This window comes from Pinus tabuliformis, chromosome 9, assembly GCF_031772625.1.
Source record: "Pinus tabuliformis cultivar Carrire ecotype Pingquan chromosome 9, CPIR1, whole genome shotgun sequence".
Lineage (NCBI taxonomy): Eukaryota > Viridiplantae > Streptophyta > Pinopsida > Pinales > Pinaceae > Pinus > Pinus tabuliformis.
The window spans coordinates 305,706,854-305,728,059 of record NC_142307.1 but is presented as its reverse complement, the minus strand read 5'-3'; positions in this window follow the sequence as shown (position 1 = coordinate 305,728,059).

Sequence of the window (21,206 nt, the reverse complement as noted above, 5' to 3'; positions counted from 1 at the left end):
GTGTGGCAGTGTATTCCACCTTCTCATACAGGCATGAATGCAGTCATCTCCAAGAAATCTCTCCATGTCCTCAAAGTGTGCAATTGCCTGAGCTTGATCATTAACATATTTAAGGGCAATTTGAGGATTATTTGCAAGTAGCTGGTGGGTGCTAATGAGATCCATAGGGTCTAATGGCTCTGCTCTAATCAACAGGGGTTCATTTTGTTCTTTTTCCATCAACTTCCTGATTTTTGTTGCCCTTTTCTCCTCATGACTCATCCATGTTGCCATGGCCATTAGCTGCAAGTCCCCTAACCTAACATTGGGGTCCCATAGGTTCATATCAGTTAGGGTCATGTTATGCAAATAGAACTCTACTATCTTCTCCTTGTCTTCTGCTGAACTGTGGTTACATAGGTCCATGAATTGTCCATAATCCTCAAAAGGCATGGTGCCTCTCTATGCCAGGGTCTTGATTTGAAACTGTAGCCGCTAGTCTTTGAGGTATACTCCATATGATTTTGTTGGTGTCCTACACTGTAGTGCCTCCATAGACCAGCTGGCCATGCATGCCAATTGTGTGTCCCTTTCTTGCAGCTGTTTTCTTAACATTTAATTTTCCGCTTCCAAGTGAGATCTTCTGATTACTTCTGTATGTCTTACAGTGCTTAACTCCTTACCCATTTCTCTAAGCTTGCTCTCCATGTGGCCAATATCTTCCACCCCTTTTGACTTGGAGATATGCATCCATCGATGGCTCCTTATCCTTTCTTTTTCCAGTTCAAAGAAAAGTGGGAATGCAAATTTCTGTGGAATAATTTTTCCTCCTTCAAGAAGGTTGTAATAAGAGCCCAAACTAGGCTAGGGGTCAGGTTCTTGTGTCTCTGTTGTTTCATCCTTCCCCTTGGTCTGCTCTTCTGCCCTTTTCTCAAGTTTTTTGGTCTCCTGTAGCTTTGTTAGGGTCTCCTATAGAGCAATTCGTGCCTCCTGTAGGACTACTTTTGAGTCCTGTAGTTTTATTCTTTCCTTCCAAGTGGAAGATCTAGGGCTGCCTCTTTCATAAGTGATGGGGGTTTTGGAGGGAGATTCTTCCCTTTTGATAGTAGGGGAATCTTCAATGATGATAGGCTCTTTTGAGGATGGTTATGGCTTCCCTGTTTTTATTCTTGTGCTTTTTCGAGCCCTGAAATACATTGATGGTTGTCTTTTCCTCTTTTGTTTGGGTTTAACTGGGGTGTTGAGGGCAGCAAGAACAGTTTTTGCCTCCCTTTCTAGTGTCTCAGGAGACACTTCTGTCTTCTTTGCCCCTTTTTCCTCTTCTTTTGTCTTTTCTGCCTTTGCTAGCTTTGTTTCCTCTAGCTCTGTTTTGGTTTCCTTCTCATCTTGTTTAGTTTCTTTCTTTTCTACTTGAGTCTTTTTCTTCTTTGTTTTAGCCTTTTTATTATCTGTTTTAGGTTCTTCCTTCTCTGTTTTGGTGTCTTCTTCCTCTGTTTTGGTTTCCTCCTCATCTTCCCCTTTTTTCTCTTCCCCCTCACTTTCAGAAGGACTGAGGTCATATGTGAGAGCTTTTATATCATCTTCTCCTGTCATATTTCTGAAGATCTCCCAGGCTATGGGGATTGTGAAGGTGTGGAGGGCTTCTTCCACCAATAGTTTAATTATTCCATGGTGAGCCAATTGATCTGGACCTCCTGCCTTCAATTTAATGCTGGAATCTATAAGGGACTGTAGGAGAAAATAGGGAATACTGAGTTTTTGGGGTGTGGGAGTATCCATGCCATATCTCAGCTCATGCAGAAGTCTGAAATGGTAACCATAAACTATTCTATACCTCCCTTCACAAGAAATTTACTTGATAATTTGGTGATTGACCCCATCCCAAGGGTAAGGTATGCTTGTTCTTTTGATGCCATTTTTTTCCTCTACAGCTTGCTCATCTGGCTGGAAGAAGGTTTTCTTGGCAACTTGACCTAGTGGCTTTTCATCTTTGCTCCAGGGTAGTCCAAGAGGAAGACTGGTAACCCTAATGATAAAATCTGGGGTGATTTCCATGGTGAGACCTCTGAAGGTAATAGTGGCATGGGTCTTTGAGTGGGGTACCAAGGAAAGGGAAAACTCCTAAGTCACTTCTTCATCATACCCTCGAAATTTTCCGAAAATGGGCATCCAATTGGCTCTGGTAAAAATGGCTACTACCTTGGGATGTTCATGGATCCTGACTAAATTTATGTGTTCTTTCCTCATGAATCCCCCTAACATTATGTTTATAATCTTTTGGAATACCCCCTGTGGAGAAGGAGACAATAATTTTTGTAGAAACAGGAAATAGAGAAAATTGTGTTTTTTTAAGAAACAAGCAGAATTTTTTAATGAAATTCATCTTCTTTTTTCAAGGTTAATTCTTCCTTAAAATTTCATCACTCCTTGCACATATGAAAATCCAAGGCGGGTTTTTACAGAGCCTACCTTTTCAATTCTGAATTTGGGCGAAAAGCCTGTGTTTTCTCTTGAAAAACTGCTTACTGCCCCTCCTGTAGAATTGGTTGTAGGTTCTCCTATAGAACCTGTTACTGCTCTTGTAGAACCCAATAATGCTCCTGTAGAATGCCGATAAGAGCAGGAGGGCTGAAAACGACAAAGAATGGTGGTTCCGAGGCTATTAAGGTGGTATAGAGCTTGTTGTAGCCGCGGGGACAATGATAAAATGGAAACAAAGGTGGTGAATAAGTTCGAAGAGGAGTACTTATGTTTACTCGAGATATTTCCGGCGATGATGTGAGGTGGCAAAAAAAGGAACGTTGCCATTATTCAGACCATTGGTCCCCACTGCTGTGTCATCATGACTCCTCATGATTTCTACCCGCAATCACTTCCCATCATTTGCATCAGAGTTTATACACCCGCCACTACCTGTCTTTTTGGATTTTCTGTGAGTTGACTAGGCACATGTGTGTGGGATCTCCGGATGAGCGCAGTTGAACTAGATGAGGGTGGCCAGTTAACTGGCCACCTTTCTAGTTTAATCCCAACCATTTCATTCGTTCATGCAGTTTTTGAATTATACAGATGCAATAGAGGAGAGGGTTAGACACTTACCTGCAGGTCGAATGCTCGTGCTGCGGTGCTGCTTGGCTCTTTTGCTGCTGCATGCTCGGATTTCTGTGCTTCATGCCTATATCCCTTCTGCTATGCTTTTTTGCTTCTTGATATGTGGCTCGTTTGTCTTGTACAAGTGCCCTTTAGCTGAATCTTGCTTCAGACATCCCCTGCATTCCTGTGGCTGCACCTATTTTGCTGCTGGAGCTTGATTTTAAGGGGATCAGCTGCTATAGGAAATCCTACAAGAGCTCCTGTAGCTACTTCTCCCTCTAAAATTTTTAGCTGATTCTTGTGTTGGGAGATCCGAGGATGCTACTAAAGATACTGATGGCAATGGAGAGGTATCTGGTAAGCTGCAGGTGAGTTGTGGAGGTGTTGTTCTTTTTATTTCCTTATATTTTTTTAAACTCGTTTCTGAGTTTTTTTCTATAGGAAGGAAAGAAATCAATGGAAATGAGGTGGTGCAGGTGTGGGATGGAGGGTTAGGATGGTGGATATCTGTAGGATGGCCTACATGCTCTCCAGGACAATCCCCAGTTCCTCAAACTATTGTTAAACTCCATTTCGAGCTCTCTGTGATTTCTACAGGAGCCTCCTGTAGAACACACAGGGCCTCCTGTAGGATGCACAATCTTCAGAAAAAACACAGAGAGGTGGAAAAAAAAAGGTTAGACATGATGGAGAAGATTATAGAGGATGTGAAATAGGCTTTGTGGCATGTCCCCTTTCTTCCTGTGGTCCATCTGTAACCTGCAATGCATTTTAAAAGTCAATTTCCTCTTTCTTTTTTCTCTATTTTTTTTAAAGACAACTAGGGTGCTGTAGAAATTTCACACCTGTAGATCAAACTGATATATGCAATGTACTAAAACATACTACTTGATCTACTTCTACAAAACATTAAGCGGAAGCATAATCGATTTCATGAGCAACATCAAGCATAAACACATATAATTGATCAAGAGAAATAATCAACCATAACACAAGATATATCACTGGGGAAAGCACCAGCATAAAACCCCTATCTGTATTATCAATCAAGTGGAAATCCTCTTTTGTTTACAAAAAGAATCAGCTCAAGAGCTATCATGTACTCTCTGCAATCAAAAGATGAAGATCATAGACTACCTAGGCCTCAATATATAGGCCACAAGTCCTCCAATCTCCTATAAAACGAATTTCTCTTGGAAATAAATCATTCTCCATTCAAGGATTACTTAGTAGAAATATCCAAGCATATGATAGTACATTGTCCCTCATCTGATCTCAATTGGGTCTCTGTCTAAACTGACATGCATTAGTTATCCATGAGGGAATGCTCAATTATTTGAAATAATAATTATCACATGCATGCAAGCATTAAAAAACTATATCTCATTAATTTAACAACTTGTTAAATTAATCTAACTAGACTTGAATAAGTCAACTGATCCTCTCATTATAGAACTCATACTTGATTCCTCAATCAGTGGAGAAAATCAAGTATAAATTCCTCAACCAGTGGGACAACTAATTGCATGTTCTCACAAAGACTTCAAGTTTAATTTTCCATAATTAATTAACTCATGGAGATTAATTAATTAATATTTTAAACTACTGTTAAGACCAAATTCGTTTTTACTTCCTATAGTTAGACCAGGGACTGCTAAAAATAGGAAGGGACCCAGAAATGTTATTTTTAGAAGATTCTATTTTTAGCAGTTTCACCTCTCACCCAAGGTGGCCAAAATGCTCATTGGCCAAACTGCTATTTTTAGAAGTGCTATTTTTAGGAGTTCTATTTTTAGCACATTCTAAATTTAGCATTTCTTGTTGCACACTTTTCAACACTCCCTCTCAACAAGAAAGGGATTATCAGCAACCCCGATCCTGTCTCTATGGAACTCAAACTTGCCCTTTGACAATGCCTTTGTCAAAATATCTGCATCCTGTTCCTCGGTCGAAATGTATAGCAACATCATGATCCTCTTGACCACACAATCCCGTAGATGATGATAGTGGATATCTATATGCTTGGACCTATCATGAAACACTAGATTCTCAGAGAGTTTAATGCAACTTTGATTATCACAATATATCACAGTAGGATCCATCATCTGACCAAACAATCCCACTAGAATCTTCCATATCCAAATGGCCTCACATGTAGCCTGACTAGAAGCCATGTATTCAGCCTCCGCTGAGCTAAGTGCAATTGATCTTTGTTTCCTGCTATACCAAGAAACCACAACTGAGCCAAGGTTGAAGAATCCTCCAGAAGTGCTCTTCCTGTCTGATGGACTACCCGCCCAATCTGCATCCGTGAAGCCTTGGAGCTTCAGTCCCTCTATCCACCTGTACCATAATCCATACTCTGTGGTACCTCTGAGATATCTCAGCACATGCTTTTCCACCTTCCAAAATAATTTGGTTGGCTGAACCATGGCTTGACTCAACTGGTTCACCGCAAAGCACAAATATGGTCGTGCGTTCACTAGATACATAAGTGAACCCACAAGCTATCGATAAACAGTAGCAGCTACTACCTCCCCTGAAGTAGCATCCTCCTTCCTACAGTTCCCTGCTAGAGGAGTCTCCATGGGCATGCACATCTCCATGTGGAAGCACCTGAGTATCTCATTGGCATACTTGCCTTGAGGCACAAATACTTCCCCATCTCTCTACCACACTTCCATGCCTAGAAAGTAGTGCATGAGGCCCATGTCCTTCATCTCAAACTCTCTTGCAAGGTCCTCCTTGCAAGACTTGATCAACTGATCATCACCTATCAAAATCAGATCATCGACATAAAGTACAATAATCAATATCTTACCTTCTACCATGATGTGATAGAGGTTCGCATCTGCTTCACTCTTGGTGAAGCCCACCTGGTGAAATAGTTGTCGATCCCGGTATACCAATCACGAGGTGCTTGCTTCAGTGCATACAATGCTTGCTTGAGTCGGCACACATGCGACTCATGATCGAAGGTCTCAAATCTCTTAGGCTGCTCTATGTATACCTCTTCCTCAATCTCCCCATTGAGGAAAGATGTCTTCACATCCATCTGATGGATCTTCCAACCCATCTGTGCTGATAGTGCTAGAATCGATCTGATCGATGAGTACCTTGCAACAGGAGCAAAGGTCTCATCATAGTCAATCCCCTCCACCTGTGAGAAACCACGGGAAACAAACCTTTCCTTGTGTTTCTCAATACTGCCATCAGCTGCATGCTTTACCTTGTAAAGCCATCGGGAAGTAACCACTGACTTGTCCCTCGGTCTAGGGACAACATCCCAGACACTGTTCTGCATGATAGAATCATACTCCTATACCATCACATCCACCCAAACCGGTTGCTGCACTACCTCCTCAAAAGAAGAAGACTCGGTCGCTACACACTCCCCAACCAGGGCCATGTAGCCAGTGTATCTATCGGTAGATATCCTCTATCTGCGCTGAGAGGATGCCTACCCCACATTCTCTCTCACATCCTGCATCAATCTGTCAGCTTCTCGTGAGCGTTTCTGCCCATCTCTGGAAGACTCTCTAGTAGTGGTGATCTCCATTATTGGAATCTCTGCATGTGGTTGATCCACATCATCAAGAGGCTCCTCCTCCTTAGGAACTAATAGTTCCTCATCATCACCATGCAACTTGAGCTCCCTCTCAAGTGACACTCATATGGCTCATTGCTCATCAAACTTCAGATCCCTGCACACTACAGTCCTCTGACTGACAGGCAGAAACACACGATAGTTGTGAGGTGTATCTGTGTACCCCACAAGTATTCCCAACTCATCTGTTGGGTCTAGCTTCTTCCGAGCATATTTGGTCACATGATAGAAGACTAGTGATCCAAAAATGCAAAAGTGACTCACATCTGGTCGCTTCCCTGAAAAAGCCTCTATAGGTGTCTTCATCCCCAACATGCGATGAGGACTTCTATTCTGAAGATATACTACTGTATTGCATGCCTCAGCCCACAGATGAAGTGGTAGGCCTTGTTCATGTAACATTGCTCGAGCTTCTCCCACAATAGACCTGTTCTTTCTTTCGGCCACCCCATTCTGTTGTGGGTTATGAGGTGTCGTGAGTTCCTGTTTAATTCCTTCTGAAGCATAGAAATCCTTAAACTGCTAGGAAAGATACTCTCCACTGTTATCAATCTACAAGGCCTTTATTTTCATCCCTGATTCTTTCTCTACCAAAGCTTTGAATTCACAAAACTTCAATAAGGTTTGATCCTTCTTTTGCATGATGTAGATCCAACATCTACGAGAAAAATCATCAACAAAAATAACATAGTACCTATGCTTTCCCGTGGAGGCTATAGAGAAGGGCACGCATACATCTGAATGAACTCGCTTCAGAACTGCTCCTTCTCTACTATCCCGATCATATAAGGAAGCTTTTTCATACTTACCCAAAGTGAAACCTTTGCATGTGCTCGTTTGCTCCAGCTTGCACTTGGGTAATCCGGTAGAAATTTGTTGCATGATCTGCAAGGCCCCATGATGCAAGTGGCCCAATCTCCTATGCCATAACTCGCCAATATATTGGCCATGTACCACCTCTGCTTTGGAACTCAATGTAGCATAGTCTTCTACCTGTAACTTATAGATATTCTTAATTTGAATCCCTATCTGTTTAGTCTGTCCAGTGCCGATATACCTTAGGAAAACCTTTCCCCAACTAAAGACTACATCATAGACTTTATCCTCAAGCATAGTAATAGACACAAGATTATTTTTCAGCCCTGGTACATACATAACATTAGAAAGAGTGAGCAGAGAGACATGCTCCCTCTGAAACACAATTGTACCTTCACCTGAGACACAGTACTTTCCATCATCACCCATCTCGATCCATATCTAGAGATCCTTCTCCTCCAAAGTGCTGAAAATATTCTTGTCATCTGACATGCGGAAAGAGGCTCCACTATCCAAGTACCAAACACATCCCATGTTGGATGAAACCATGCATGCAATAAGTGAGAAATCCATCTCAAACTGTGAAGCTAGTGCATCACCATCAGATTCGTTGGAGGAACCTTTCTTGGACTTCTTCTTTGGGAAATTAGTAGCATAATGGCCCAACTCATGACAATGAAAGCATCTCACCTTCGACTTGTCAAACTTCTTCCCTCCTTGAGAAGACTTGGATTGGGATGCCTTCCCTTTCTGTTTCTTAGATTTAGATGCTAAAGCAAGTTCTCTTCATCATCATGTTTTGATGAAGAAACTCCATCCCTGGTGCTCCGTCTAATCTCCTCCTGCATCAAATCCATCCATAGTCGTTCCTAATATGGCAGTTTATCCCTTCCATTCACTGAGTCCTTGTAGCTATGTCAGCTCTTAGGAAGGCCAAGGAGTGCTAGACTCACCATATCATCATCAGTAGTCATGACCCTTACACTTGCAAGCTCATCCCTGCAAGTGGTGAGCTTGTTTAGGAACGTAGAGATAATGTCACCCTTTTCGCACTTGATCTTGCGAAGTTTGTCCTTCAGTGCCAACTTCCTCTTATCACTACTACTCTGGTATAAATCTTTCAATGTTTTCCACATTGCATGCGGAGTCTCTTTCCCATGGAGGCTAGAAATGATGTGATCTCGAACTCCCTCCAAGATGATTCTCCTAGCTCTAGCCACACACTTCTTCCATTCTGCCAGTTGAGTAGCATCAGTAGGCTTAGGGACTTCTTGATCAATGAAGTCCTTAAGGCCGTTATCTTCCAATACTGCCTCCATGCGATCCTTCCAAGCTATGTAGTTTGAGCTGCCATCAAGGGCATACTCAAGCCTCAAACCATAGAAAGCCATCGGTGAAATAGATGTGATAAGAACTGAGATCTATATCCCGAATAATAAACTTTGAATTTCTCTTGCTTGTATATTGTTCTTCCTTGATCACCTATGCTCTAATACCATGTATAAATTTCACACCTATAGATCAAACTGATATATGCAATATACTAAAGCATAATGCTTGATCTAGTTCTACAAAACATTAAGCAGAAGCATAATCGATTTCATGAGCAACATCAAGCATAAACACATATAACTGATCAAGAGAAATAATCAACCATAACACAAGATATATCACTGGGGAAAGCACCATCGTAAAACCCCTATCGGTATTATCAATCAAGTGGAAATCCTCTTCTGTTTACAAAAATAATCAGCTCAAGAGCTATCCTATACTCTCTGCAATCAAAAGATGAAGATCATAGACTACTTAGACCTCATATAGGCCACAAGTCCTCCAATCTCCTATAAAACGAATTTCTCTTGGAAATAAATCCTTCTCCATGCAAGGAATACTTACTAGAAATATCCAAGCATCTGATAGTACATTTTCCCTCATCTGATCTCAACTGGGTCTCTGTTTGAACTAACATGCATTAGTTACCCATGAGGGAATGCTCAGTTATCTGGAATAATAGTTGTCACATGCATGCAAGCATTAACAAACTATATCTCATTAATTTAACAACTTGTTAAATTAATCTAACTGGACTTGACAAAGTCAACTGATCCTCTTATTATAGAACTCATACTTGATTCCTCAATCACTGGAGAAAATCAAGGATAAATTCCTCAATCAGTGGAACAACTAATTGCATGTTCTCACAAAGACTTCAAGTTTAATTTTCCATAATTAATTAACTCATGGAAATTAATTAATTAATATTTTAAACTACTGTTAAGACCAAATTCATTTTTACTTCCTATAGTTAGACCACGGACTGCTAAAAATAGGAAGGGACCCAGAAATGCTATTTTTAGAAGATTATCTTTTTAGCAGTTTCACCTCTCACCCAAGGTGTTCAAAATGCTCATTGACCAAACTGCTATTTTTAGAAGTGCTATTTTTAGGAGTTATATTTTTAGCGCATTCTAAATTTATCATTTTTTGTTGCACACTATTCAACAGGCGCCTCCAGGAGGTTTTCACCCTACTTGCCTACCCTAAGCGCCCCCAAGGGAGGTTTTCACCCCGGGATCTTATTCTCTTTCCTTCTTTTTTTTGTTTTTTTCATCACTGGGCCGCCTCAAAAGAGATTTTCAACCCAATGATGGGACTCAAGTGCCTCATAGAGGTTTTCACTTGAGTCCTTTTGATTTTTTCTCTTTTTTATCAGTGAGTGGGTGGAGTGGAGGCTGAGACTTACTCCACTACCAACACTATTTTACTCAGATCTTCAATGAATTCTCACTTCGAGAGGGGCTTCTTGTAGATTTTCAACCTATGCCCATTGACAAGCATGGGGATGGCTTCCTCATCAATGGTCCTGATCAGAATTGAGCCATTATCATTGCATTTTTCTACAGTGTAGGGTCCCAGCCATCTTGTCCTAAGCTTGCCCTTGAAATCTTTATACCTTGATTCATAGAGCAACACCAAATCGCCTTCTTGGAATTGCTTCTCCTTGATATTTTTTTCATGCCATATTTTCCTTTGAAGCTATACTACCTCTCTGTGGAGAAGGGCTTGCAATCTTTGTTCATCCAATCCATTGAGTTGGAGTATCCTGTCCCTTTGTGCATAGTTGAGGTCTAGGTCCAGTTGAGCTGCCATCCTTAGTGTATTGTATTCAAATTCTATTGACAACAAAGCCTTCTTCCCATAGACTAGTTCATAGGGTGTGAACCCAGTGGTGGTCTTCCATGTGGTGTTGTAGGCCCAAGTGGCCTCAACCAATCGTTCTGCCCAATCTTTTCTACTGCTGCTCACTACCTTGGTCAAAATTCCTTCCAAAGCTCTATTAGTGACTTCCACTTGTCCATTGGCTTGTGGATGGTAAGGGGTGGAAGTATTGTGCTTGATTTTATGATGTGTGAGCAGGTCTTCAATCAAATTGGAAGTGAACTCACTGCCTTGATCTGTAACCAGTTCTCTTGGATACCCAAACTTATAGAAGATGTTCTCTCTTAAAAACTCAGCTACTTTTCTTCTATTGTTGCCTTGATTGCCTTTGTCTCTGCCCATTTTATCAGATATTTGGTGCACACAATGATGTATTGTTTCTGTTCTGAAGGAGGGTTTATATGACCCACAAAGTCCATGCCCCACTTCTCAAAAGTCACTTGAGGCAGTATGGGCATCTCATCCTTTGGAGTAGGTTTCCCCATCATTTGGAACCGATCGCATTGGTTGGTATATCTCTTCACATCTTGATGAAGAGTGGGCCAAAAGTAACCTACTTGAAAAATTTTGAAGGCAGTCCTCTTTGCTACAAATGGCCTCCATAAGGCCCATCATGACAGGTCAGGAGAATGTCAAAAGATTCCTCCTCCCTGACACTTCTTCTCAAAATCTGATCTGGGCCAAGTTTGAAGAGATTGCCCCCAATCCAGGTGAAAGGGGCGCTTTTCCTCACAATGTTGCTCTTCTCTTTCGAGGAAAGGTGTGGTGGGAACTATGCTGAAACCAAGTAATTTTCTATATCAACAAACCATGGAGAGAGCATTGAGATAGAAAATAGGTGTTCATCTGGCATTTGATTATCCACCATTCCTTCCTCACCTGCAGGCAGATTTACCCTAGACAAACACTCAGCAACAACATCTTCTTTACCAGGCTTATCAACAATGGTTAGATCAAATTGTTGCAATAAAAGCAACCACCTAATAACGCGAGCATTTACATCTAGTTTGTTCATTAAATAGCCTATGATGTAATTTCTGAATTTGTTGAAGGAATGTACTATAGCTAGGAGTTCCTTCTCGGTTACCATGTAGTTTAACTCTGCCTTGGACAAATTTTTACTTATAAAGTATATGGCATAAGGTAACTTCTCATCAATCTTCCCTAAGGCTGCTCTATTGCTTTGTTCGAGGCATCTACGTGAATGTGGAAAGATAGGGCCCCTGGGCCTCTCAAAATTGGGGCAGTCCCAGTTTGCTTTTCAAGGTATCTAAGGCTTCTTAACAATTTTTAGTCCATATGAACTCGACATCTTTTCCCAAAATACCAAACAATGGAGAGGCTAACTTACTGAAATATTTAATGAATCTTCTGTAATATCTCACTAAGCCTAGGAAACTTCGGACATCTCTCACCTTTTGAGGAGGTGGGACCCATTGGATGATGGCAATTTTGTTGGAGTCCACCTACAGTCCTTGTTGAGATATTACATGACTTAGCATTGTCCCTTTAGTCATCAAGAATTCACATTTTTCTAGACTGAGGGACAAGTTCATTTCAATACACTTGTCCAAAACTTTTCCCAGGTTAGATAAAGCTTCCTGGAAGTTAGAACCATAAGGAGTAAAATCATCCATATATATTTCCACTGCATCATGAACCAGTTCAGAAAATATACTCAATATTGCTCTCTGGAAAGTGGCGGGAGCATTGCACAAACCAAAAGGAAGGACCCGATATGCAAAGGTACCCCAAGGACAAGTGAAAGTGGTCTTATCTTGGTCTTCCGGGCTAATTTGGATCTGATTGTACCCACTGAACCCATCTAGGAAGGAGAAAAACTTTTTCCCCGCCAGACCATCTAACACTTGATCTATGAAAGGCAAAGGAAAATGGTCCTTTTTAGTGGCCTTGTTCAGTTCTCAATAATCGACACAGATTCTCCACTTACCATTTTTCTTTGGCACTAGCACCAAAGGAGAGACCCATTCATTGTCAGAGATGGGGTAGATGAATCTTGCATCCAGTAACTTTTGCAATTCTTCCTTGAAAATGTCTTTAAGGGCTGGATTCATCCTCCTTTGAGGCTGCCTAATTGGTTTGCAATCTTCTTTAATGTAAATGTGATGAGTACAAACTGAAGGGTGAACTCCCTTCATCTCCTTATAGCTCCAGGCAAAGGCATCTAAATGTTTTCTCAATAAGCTACATAGTTCCTTCTCTTGGGAAGTGGATAGGGATGAGTTGATTTTCAATGTTCTTTCTGGGCTGAACTCTATATTCTTAAAATGGAGAGAGGTTGGGTCAGCCACACAGAGATCAGTTAAGGGATCGTCTTGAGTTTCTTTCACTAGATCTTCTAATGGCAAAATACTGAGGGGTGGATTCTGAATCAAATTTTCAATGATATCATCCTCATTTTGCAGTTTCCCCCCCGTTACATTTTCTACTGTACACAGTGGTGCAGAATAGAATTCATCCTCATCCTCCTCCTCCAACCATAGAGGCAGATCATGTTCTAGCAAGGGGTGGGCAGGAGGGTATAGGACTAGCTGCTTGGACATATGCCCGTCGTTAATGGTCATGTTCCCAGCACGACAACTGATGTAAGGATCGGAAGTGGCCAACCAAGGTCTTCCCAGGATGAGAGGATACTCAGTGAGCTTTGCCTTCGGCTGGAGAACCAAGAAATCAACAGGGTACTCCCAAGAATCAATGGAGACCATCACATCCTCCACAATCCACTCAGGGGTCATGGCAGAGCAGTTTACGAGCTACAGTACTATCATGGTCTTTCTCAACAAGCCCTGGAGGTTGAGTTTGAGCATGGGGTCCTTTGTCATCACGTTAATGGCAACTCCTAGATCAATCAAGGTATGTGGGATCATGGTGCCATTGATGTGGACATCAACTACTGCGCTTCTAGGGTCTAGATATTTCGAACAGATTACCTACCCCAACATTAGGTCAGACAGTTGCCCTATGACATTGATGGTTGGGGCATCTCTCTTGCGCCTGCCTAGATGCTTGAAGCACTTCTCTTTGATCATCTTATTGTATATAGGCACATCATTTATAGCTTGTAGAAGTGGTATCTTTACACATAATTGTTTCAATTCTCCCATAAGTTCAGTTTCTTCTGGGGTGGGCTGTGTTGTTCTGGATAATCTCTCAGGAAAGGGTGGAATTGCTTTCGGTTCACTTTCCTCTTTATCTTCCTCAACCTCCAGAGGGGGGGTCTGGCTATCTAGGAGAACCTTCCCAGATCCTAAGTTAATCTCCTGAATCTCCATAACATAGGTTGGGCATGATGGTTCCCCACTATATACTTACTGAGTCTATCTATTGTTCGGGTTCGAGTTCAGTTGAGCAGGCATTTGGGGTTGCCTTGGTGGAGCAAGAGGCAATGGTTGCGGTTGAGCAGGTGGTGGAAGCAAAAGAGTGGGAGGATATTTGTATTGGGGCCTCCACCCATGATGAGATGCATTCCACTGAGGTTGTGGCTGAGCATCAGAGTGAAATGAATGAGCGGCTAGTTGGGCATGACATTGAGACGGATATGACCAAGGAGGAGGTGTGGACCAGGAAGGATGAGTAGGGGGACCCCAAGAAGGTATGTAAGTGGCTTGATTGGGGTTTTAGTATGCCTGAGAAGTCCCTTGCATTCCCTATTGGTATGGTCTAGGTCCATGCGATCTCCTTTGGTTCATGCAGTAGAGTGGTTCAGTGGCTCCTTCGGCTCCTTGGTATACAGCTTTAAGTCCGGGCAAGGAAGGGCACTTATTTGTAGAATGATCTTCTTCACAGACTGAACAAACCTCTACAGAGTTCAATGGACATTCATTCCTAGGATGCCTTCTGGTGCATCTAAACAAAAAATGGCCAAAGCCCTCTTTGCTTCCTCTTGTTTCCTTTTGATATGCAAGGTATCCATTTGCATGGCAAGAGTCTGCAGCATCTCACTCTTGAAGTCTTCCAACATGTTTCCAAGTTCACCTTTGAGGGATGAACTAGATGAGGAGGTACTGGCTATGGGTTGACTCCCCCTACCTCTCCTTCTGGATGGCCTAGAATGGTTTCTAAAAATAGTCTTTATGTCTTCATAAGGTAGTTGGTAGATGTCTCACCCAGCTAGTAAATGGAGGGTGTCTAGAAGGTCTTCTGGAATTCCCCTGAGTAGGACCAACTTCAGAGATTCTGGGTCAAGTGTGCACCTGGCCCTTTTGTAACTAAGCTGGAACCTCTCTTCATAATCTTCCAAAGATTCATCACTTCCCATGGTCATTCAAAAGATTTCTTCCTTGGTATCTTTTGACCTACAGTAGTTTCGATATTTGTTATTAAATTCTTGTTGCATCTGAGCCCAAGTTGTGATGCTATTGCCAGGTAACCCATGAACCAGCGTAATGTTGCATCCTTGAGAGTAGAAGGAAATAGTTTCAACTTTTGCTCATCTTCTGCATAGTCATAAGTTCGATAGGTAACAACAAACTTAAACAAGAAGGTGTTAGGATCTTCTATAGTCAATCCATGGAAGTGAGGTAAGGCTAAAGGGCTTATGTTCTTCATTTTAGTGTCTTCATTGGTCTCTCAGATGGGAAAGGTACCCTTTACTCTTTCTAAATACCCCCTAACATTTTTGTTATCAACCATTGTCTCAGGAGGGATGTTTTCTTCCTCTTCTTCTCCTATAGGTTCTTCAAATATCTTTGGCTATTCACCTAAAGGTTCTTCTGGATCACTACCACCGAAGAAGAGAGAAGGGTGGCTTTGTGATGTAGTGAGGGTGTTGGGTAGGAATTTTCTTGATTTATCTTTGTTCCTACGAGGCATGAAAGGAAATCTCTTTTTGGGTGATTTTGTTTTTTTTCCTGCTTGTACCTGCAAAATTGAAATTGATTGAACAAACAAATTGCAACTACTGAAATGAACTTGCTGAAATGGAAATTGTAGAATTAAAATGAAAGCAAGGAAATGACTAATCTACTTTGCTGAAATGGAAATTGCAGAATTGAAATGAAAGCAAGGAAATGACTAATCTACTTTTTCTGAAATGGAATTTGCAGAATTGAAATGAAAGTAGGGAAATGACTAATCTACTTTTGTTGAAATGGAATTTGCAGAATTGGAATGAAAGCAAGGAAATGACTAATCTACTTTTGCTAAAATAAACTACTTAGCAGAATGTTGCAAGAAGAAATAGAAGAAAGCAGTAATCACAAAATACTCTGACGCTTCCCCAGCAACGGCGCCAAAAAGTGGTGAGCACCAGTATTGCAGCAATAATGTTGCAACTCTTGGGGCTTCCTACTTTACTTTTATCAACCCAGTAGTTCGTAACAAACTTGGAAGCGACGATGCTGTATGCACAAGTACTAGTTCTTACTGCAGGCTATCACTTAGTTAGCTGGCGCAAGACCACTAGGAGCTCAAGACAACTTCTATGAATTCTAGAACAATCTTTAAATGTGATGGAAATAAGGAAAACTTACTCTACAGAGGCTATTCTACTTTACAGAAAGAGAAAGAAGATTGGAATGTAAAGCAAAACCTAGCAAACCCTAATTTACCAACTAACCCTACTTTTGCAGAAAGAGAGATGAAAAACCATAAAATGAATGCAATTACCTACTTAGGAAGGAAACAACATCTATTCAAACTATTTTGTAGGGAAATGAGAAAAAACATCTCTTTTGGATTTTTAAGTATTCTATGTGAAATTGTCGTGCATGTAATTTTTTATTTGTGGATGTGGCAGCGATTAGGTGGCAATGGAGGGTAACTTTGGAATTTTCATAGGTGTGGGAAGATGTGAAGGGGTCTTAGGAGGCCTCTGGCAACATTTTGGAGGCTTTCCCTGCAATCGAACTTCAAAAAGTCACCTACAATAAATTCTACAGGAGGCTGCAAGGGATCTACAGGAGGATGCCGAGAGCTGTTTTAGAGGTTTTGAAGGTGGGAAAATGGTTGGAAAAGGTAGATGAAGGCTAGAAGGATGTGTTAAGGTGTCTGAGGTTCATCAAGGAGGATTAGGGAAGAGAATGATGGTTGTACTTGTTCAAGAGACAAGAGGAAAGTTTATGAAAAAAGTGCAGAAAATTAGCGCAGATTTATGAGGGGCTGTGAATGACCTGTGGAACATGTAGAAAAGAGAGATGGTGATGGTTGTTTTATTGACTTATTATGAGCAGAGATGTACTGCAAGAGAGCTACAAATCAAACTCTGAAACTGAGCAAGAAAAGGAACTAGTTGCACCAAAAAACAGAACTGTACTTCATATTAACCTAAATTTTGATCTAGGAAAATTAAATGTTGAACAATGCTATATGGAAAGGAAAGTGTGGAAAGAGATTTATTGCAGAAATAGAAATTAGCATGACAAACTAGATCTGAAGCAAAGCATTAACCTCTAAATCAAACTACAACACTAGAAATTGCATGGGAAGGAAAAACTGTGTTTTTGTGGCAGCGAGAGGGTCTTGACCTCAGCTCATGGTCCCAAAGGGAGGAAAGGAGGTCAAGGCTCTATTGATGGAATTTTTGTATCTTTCTCCTAACACTATTTAACCTACTTTAGCAAACTGAAATGGAAACAGCTATGTAAATCACCAAAAGCAACCTATTCTAACCAAGGAAGAAATCTATCTAACTGCAACTAATTCATAAACTGCAACAAAACATATAAATACAAAACAAGAGGTGTTGGGTAGCTTGGGTTGGGCCCTAACCCAAGAGCTTCAGCCCTCTAATAGAACTCAGTGTTGGCTCAGAAAATATCTCGTCTTCATTATCAAAATAATAATCACATTACATAAAATTGTTCACAAAACTAAGCTCGAAAATGAGATGAACAAAAGCTGCAACAAAAGTGCGAAAATTTGACTAACATCCAACAATCTAATGAGGCCCTAGGAATCTCTATTTATACAAGTGGAACTCCCAACAGTTCTTGTTGACACCTAATCTTCATGATTGGGAATTTTATGGAAATAAATAAATTGGGAAGGTGAACAGTCATCGAGAGATGAACTGAACAATCACTCCTTGTTGTATATAATAATGGGTTACCTATGGAATAATAGACGAATCAGTTTTTTTGCCTTTGGAGAGTTACTGCCTGGCCTGACATGGTATCAGAGCCAGCACCATTTTTGGCTTCTATCTGCCATTGTAACTCCCTTCTGTCATTTCCTCAGAAATTTGTCAGTTTGTCCTGCATTTTCTGCCAATTTTTGTAACCTCCCATGACTCCTCTGACATAGTCCACACGCTACTAGCCTCCATACGTTTCTCTCTCTATGCTGCTACCTCCATACGTTTTTCTGTCAGAATCCCGGTTCATAATCTGCATACCACATTTTCTGCCTTCTCCAAAACCAGCTGGGAAGTGACCCCTGATCCGAAAGTAAAAGAATTCATTACAGGAGGCGCCGAATCCCGTGCTTCCTTATTACTATTCTGTTGAGCAAGCGTTGTAAATCGTGGTCGTGTTGCTTTGGCAAATACACTGTTGCGTTTCTCATATAATGCCTGTTTTTTAATACACCTCCACCGTTTCAATGTCAATACACTGCTGCGTTTCTCAAATGCTCAGTTAGTTTTTCTGTGTATGCTGAACTTTTCGACGGAAACTTTTATTTGGTTTATGGAGTAGATCTTTTAAAAGGATGGGAGAGGAGAACCAGTGAGAATTTATGTGTGTTTGGTGCTTTGAACATAGCCGTGTGAGAGTCACCTTCCAAACCAAGACTAAAAAAAAAAATTATGAGTTTAGAATTATTCTCTGCGCTATGGTTGGATGCGTGCAGTTTTGATTGATGCGTTTCGATGTCAATACACTGATACATGTGTTGGCCTCCATATAAATCGGTTCACCAAATTGCCCATATACGTTGAGACCAGCTAGTTCGTGAGTATTTCTCTGTATGGTGTTTCGTTGACAGGATTGTTTTGAGAAGCTATGTGTGAAGGCAATTTGAGGCTAGTAATTTCCTTCGGCCTATCTGTAGCACAATTTGTGGTTTAGAGCGAAAAGAAGGTGTACTTCTCCATCAAGGGACGCTCTGAAGTATTCAGCTCAGATGCACAAATTTTGGCCTTCCTGAGGCCTGAAAAGAAACCCTTTTGAGAATATTTTTTGGCCTTCCCGGGGCTTGGTTTGAAGACTATTATACACCTTCCCATATACCACGACAAAATAATACCTCTGTTTTTTTAATATATCTGAGTACAATTTCACTGTACATCAGTAGAATTCTTTGTATCAGCAGAAGTTTTTTTATCAGCAGAAGCTTTTTATCAGCATAAGTTTTTTTTATCAGCAGAAGCTTTTTATCAGCATAAGTTTTTTTATCAGCAGAAGTTTTTTTTACAGAATGCATTCAATCATCTCTATGGTAGGAATAGTTCTCACTGGCAAGGAGAACTATCCTGAATGGTCCCGGATGATAAAACACACCCTCATCTTCAATGAGTTGTGGAAAGGAGTGTGTGTCGGAGAAGCAGACAATGACCCAGTGCAACCTACATTAGACAAAGAGCTCGTCATTTGGGAAAACAAGAACAGCAAAGCCTATGCATTAATCGTAGCATCTGTAAATGAAGAAGTAAGTCGCCATATTTCATCATATTTAACTGCCTTTGAAGCTTTACAAAAGCTGAAAGAAATCTATGACTCACATTCTGCACTTGAAGTTGTTCAGCTCATGATTAAACTCTTCACTCTTGAACTGAAAAATAATGATCCTCTTGCTCTTGCATCTGAAGTAAAGTCTATAATGCATGATATTAAATCCACTAAGGTTGAGCTGGATATCCCTCTTATTGCTTTTCTCAAGGCACTCTATCCTACCTACTCCAATTATCTTGAGTCTTTACAAGCAAATGGAAATCTTAAATATATAACCTTTGACTCTCTTGTGAAAAAGTTTGTTGAAAGAGAGAACCTTTGGAAAGAAGACAGCTCCTGAATCTTCTAAAGAGACTATGTGCCTTGCTCATAACGAAAAGCATCCTACTCAAGATTCTACAAGAGGAAGAGGTGGATGAAGAGGAAGAGGAAGATACTTCAGAGGCAGGGGGGCATACATTCTCAAGGAGAAAAGGCAGATCTGCATTGCATTCGCTGCAAACGAAATGGATCACATGATGCTTCTACATGCAAGCTACCATGGGACAAAATTGAGCAGAAAAGAAACCAACAGAAAGGTAAAACTGATGATACAGACAAAGGTAAAGCACCTGAATCCGCTCACTATATTGAGGCACAATGTAACATTGGAGTAAATGAAGATTTGTTTAATGCTTCACTTGCTTCTTCGAAAAATGATTAGTTACTTGATTCAGGAGAAACCTGTCACATGACTCATAGAAAAGATTTTTTGAAGATTTCACTGACAATGTTGATGGAGCAGTATACTTTGCAGATCAGTCAAAAATCAAGCCATCAGGGCTTGGCACAATTAGGCTTAAACTGCCTGGTCTTCCAGACTTTCTTTTGGATCATGTTTTATATCTCCCACAGCTCAAAAGAAACTTGTTGTCTTTGGTTCATATCCGTCAGCAAGGTCACTCCATTCATATGTTTGATGGCAAGCTTGAGGTAAGAAAAGCATCTGACCACTCACTTGTCATGAGGGGAATAGAAGAAGAAAGGCTTCTCAAACTGCAAGGAACCTCTGCTCATGCACAACATTTCTCATATATTTCTCATCATGAAGAAGGTACACTTCCATAAAGTTTATTATGGCATGCTAGATTTGGACATTTAAACTATGACAGTCTCCGGTTATTGAAGAAAAATGGTGTTGCTGGTTTGCCTACAATTCCTAGGAAACATAAGCAATGTGATGCTTGCATTCTAGGAAAGCATAGCAAATAGTCTTTTCATGATTCACATTCAAGAGCACATAGGAAGCTTGAACTCATTCATTCAGATTTATGTGGTCCAATGCCTGTTCGCTCTGCAAATGGAAATAAATATATCATGACATTTATTGATGATTACACCAGAATGTGTTGGGTTTATTTATTGAAGAACAAATCTGATGCTTTTCAGACATTCAAGAATTTTCATAAATGGATTGAAAATGATGCACAATCTCATATTGGGTCTATTCGCACTGATAATGGAAAATAATATACATCAAATGAATTTGAAAAATATCTTTGCCAACATGGGATCAAACATCAAACAACTGTGCCTTATAATCCCCAACAGAATGGTGTAGCTAAAAGAATGAATAGAACAATCTTGAATATGGTACGATCCATGCTTTTCTTCAAAAATGTAAAGATAATGTTTTGGGCTGATGCTGTTCTATGTGCTGCATATATAAAGAATAGATGTCCATCTAATGCTATAAGAAACAAGACTCCTTATGAATTGTGGTATGGACATGTTCCTTCGGTAAAACATCTCAGGATCTTTGGTTCCACCTGTTATGCTTTGATACCAAAGGTACATAGAAACAAACTTGGTGCTAGAAGTCA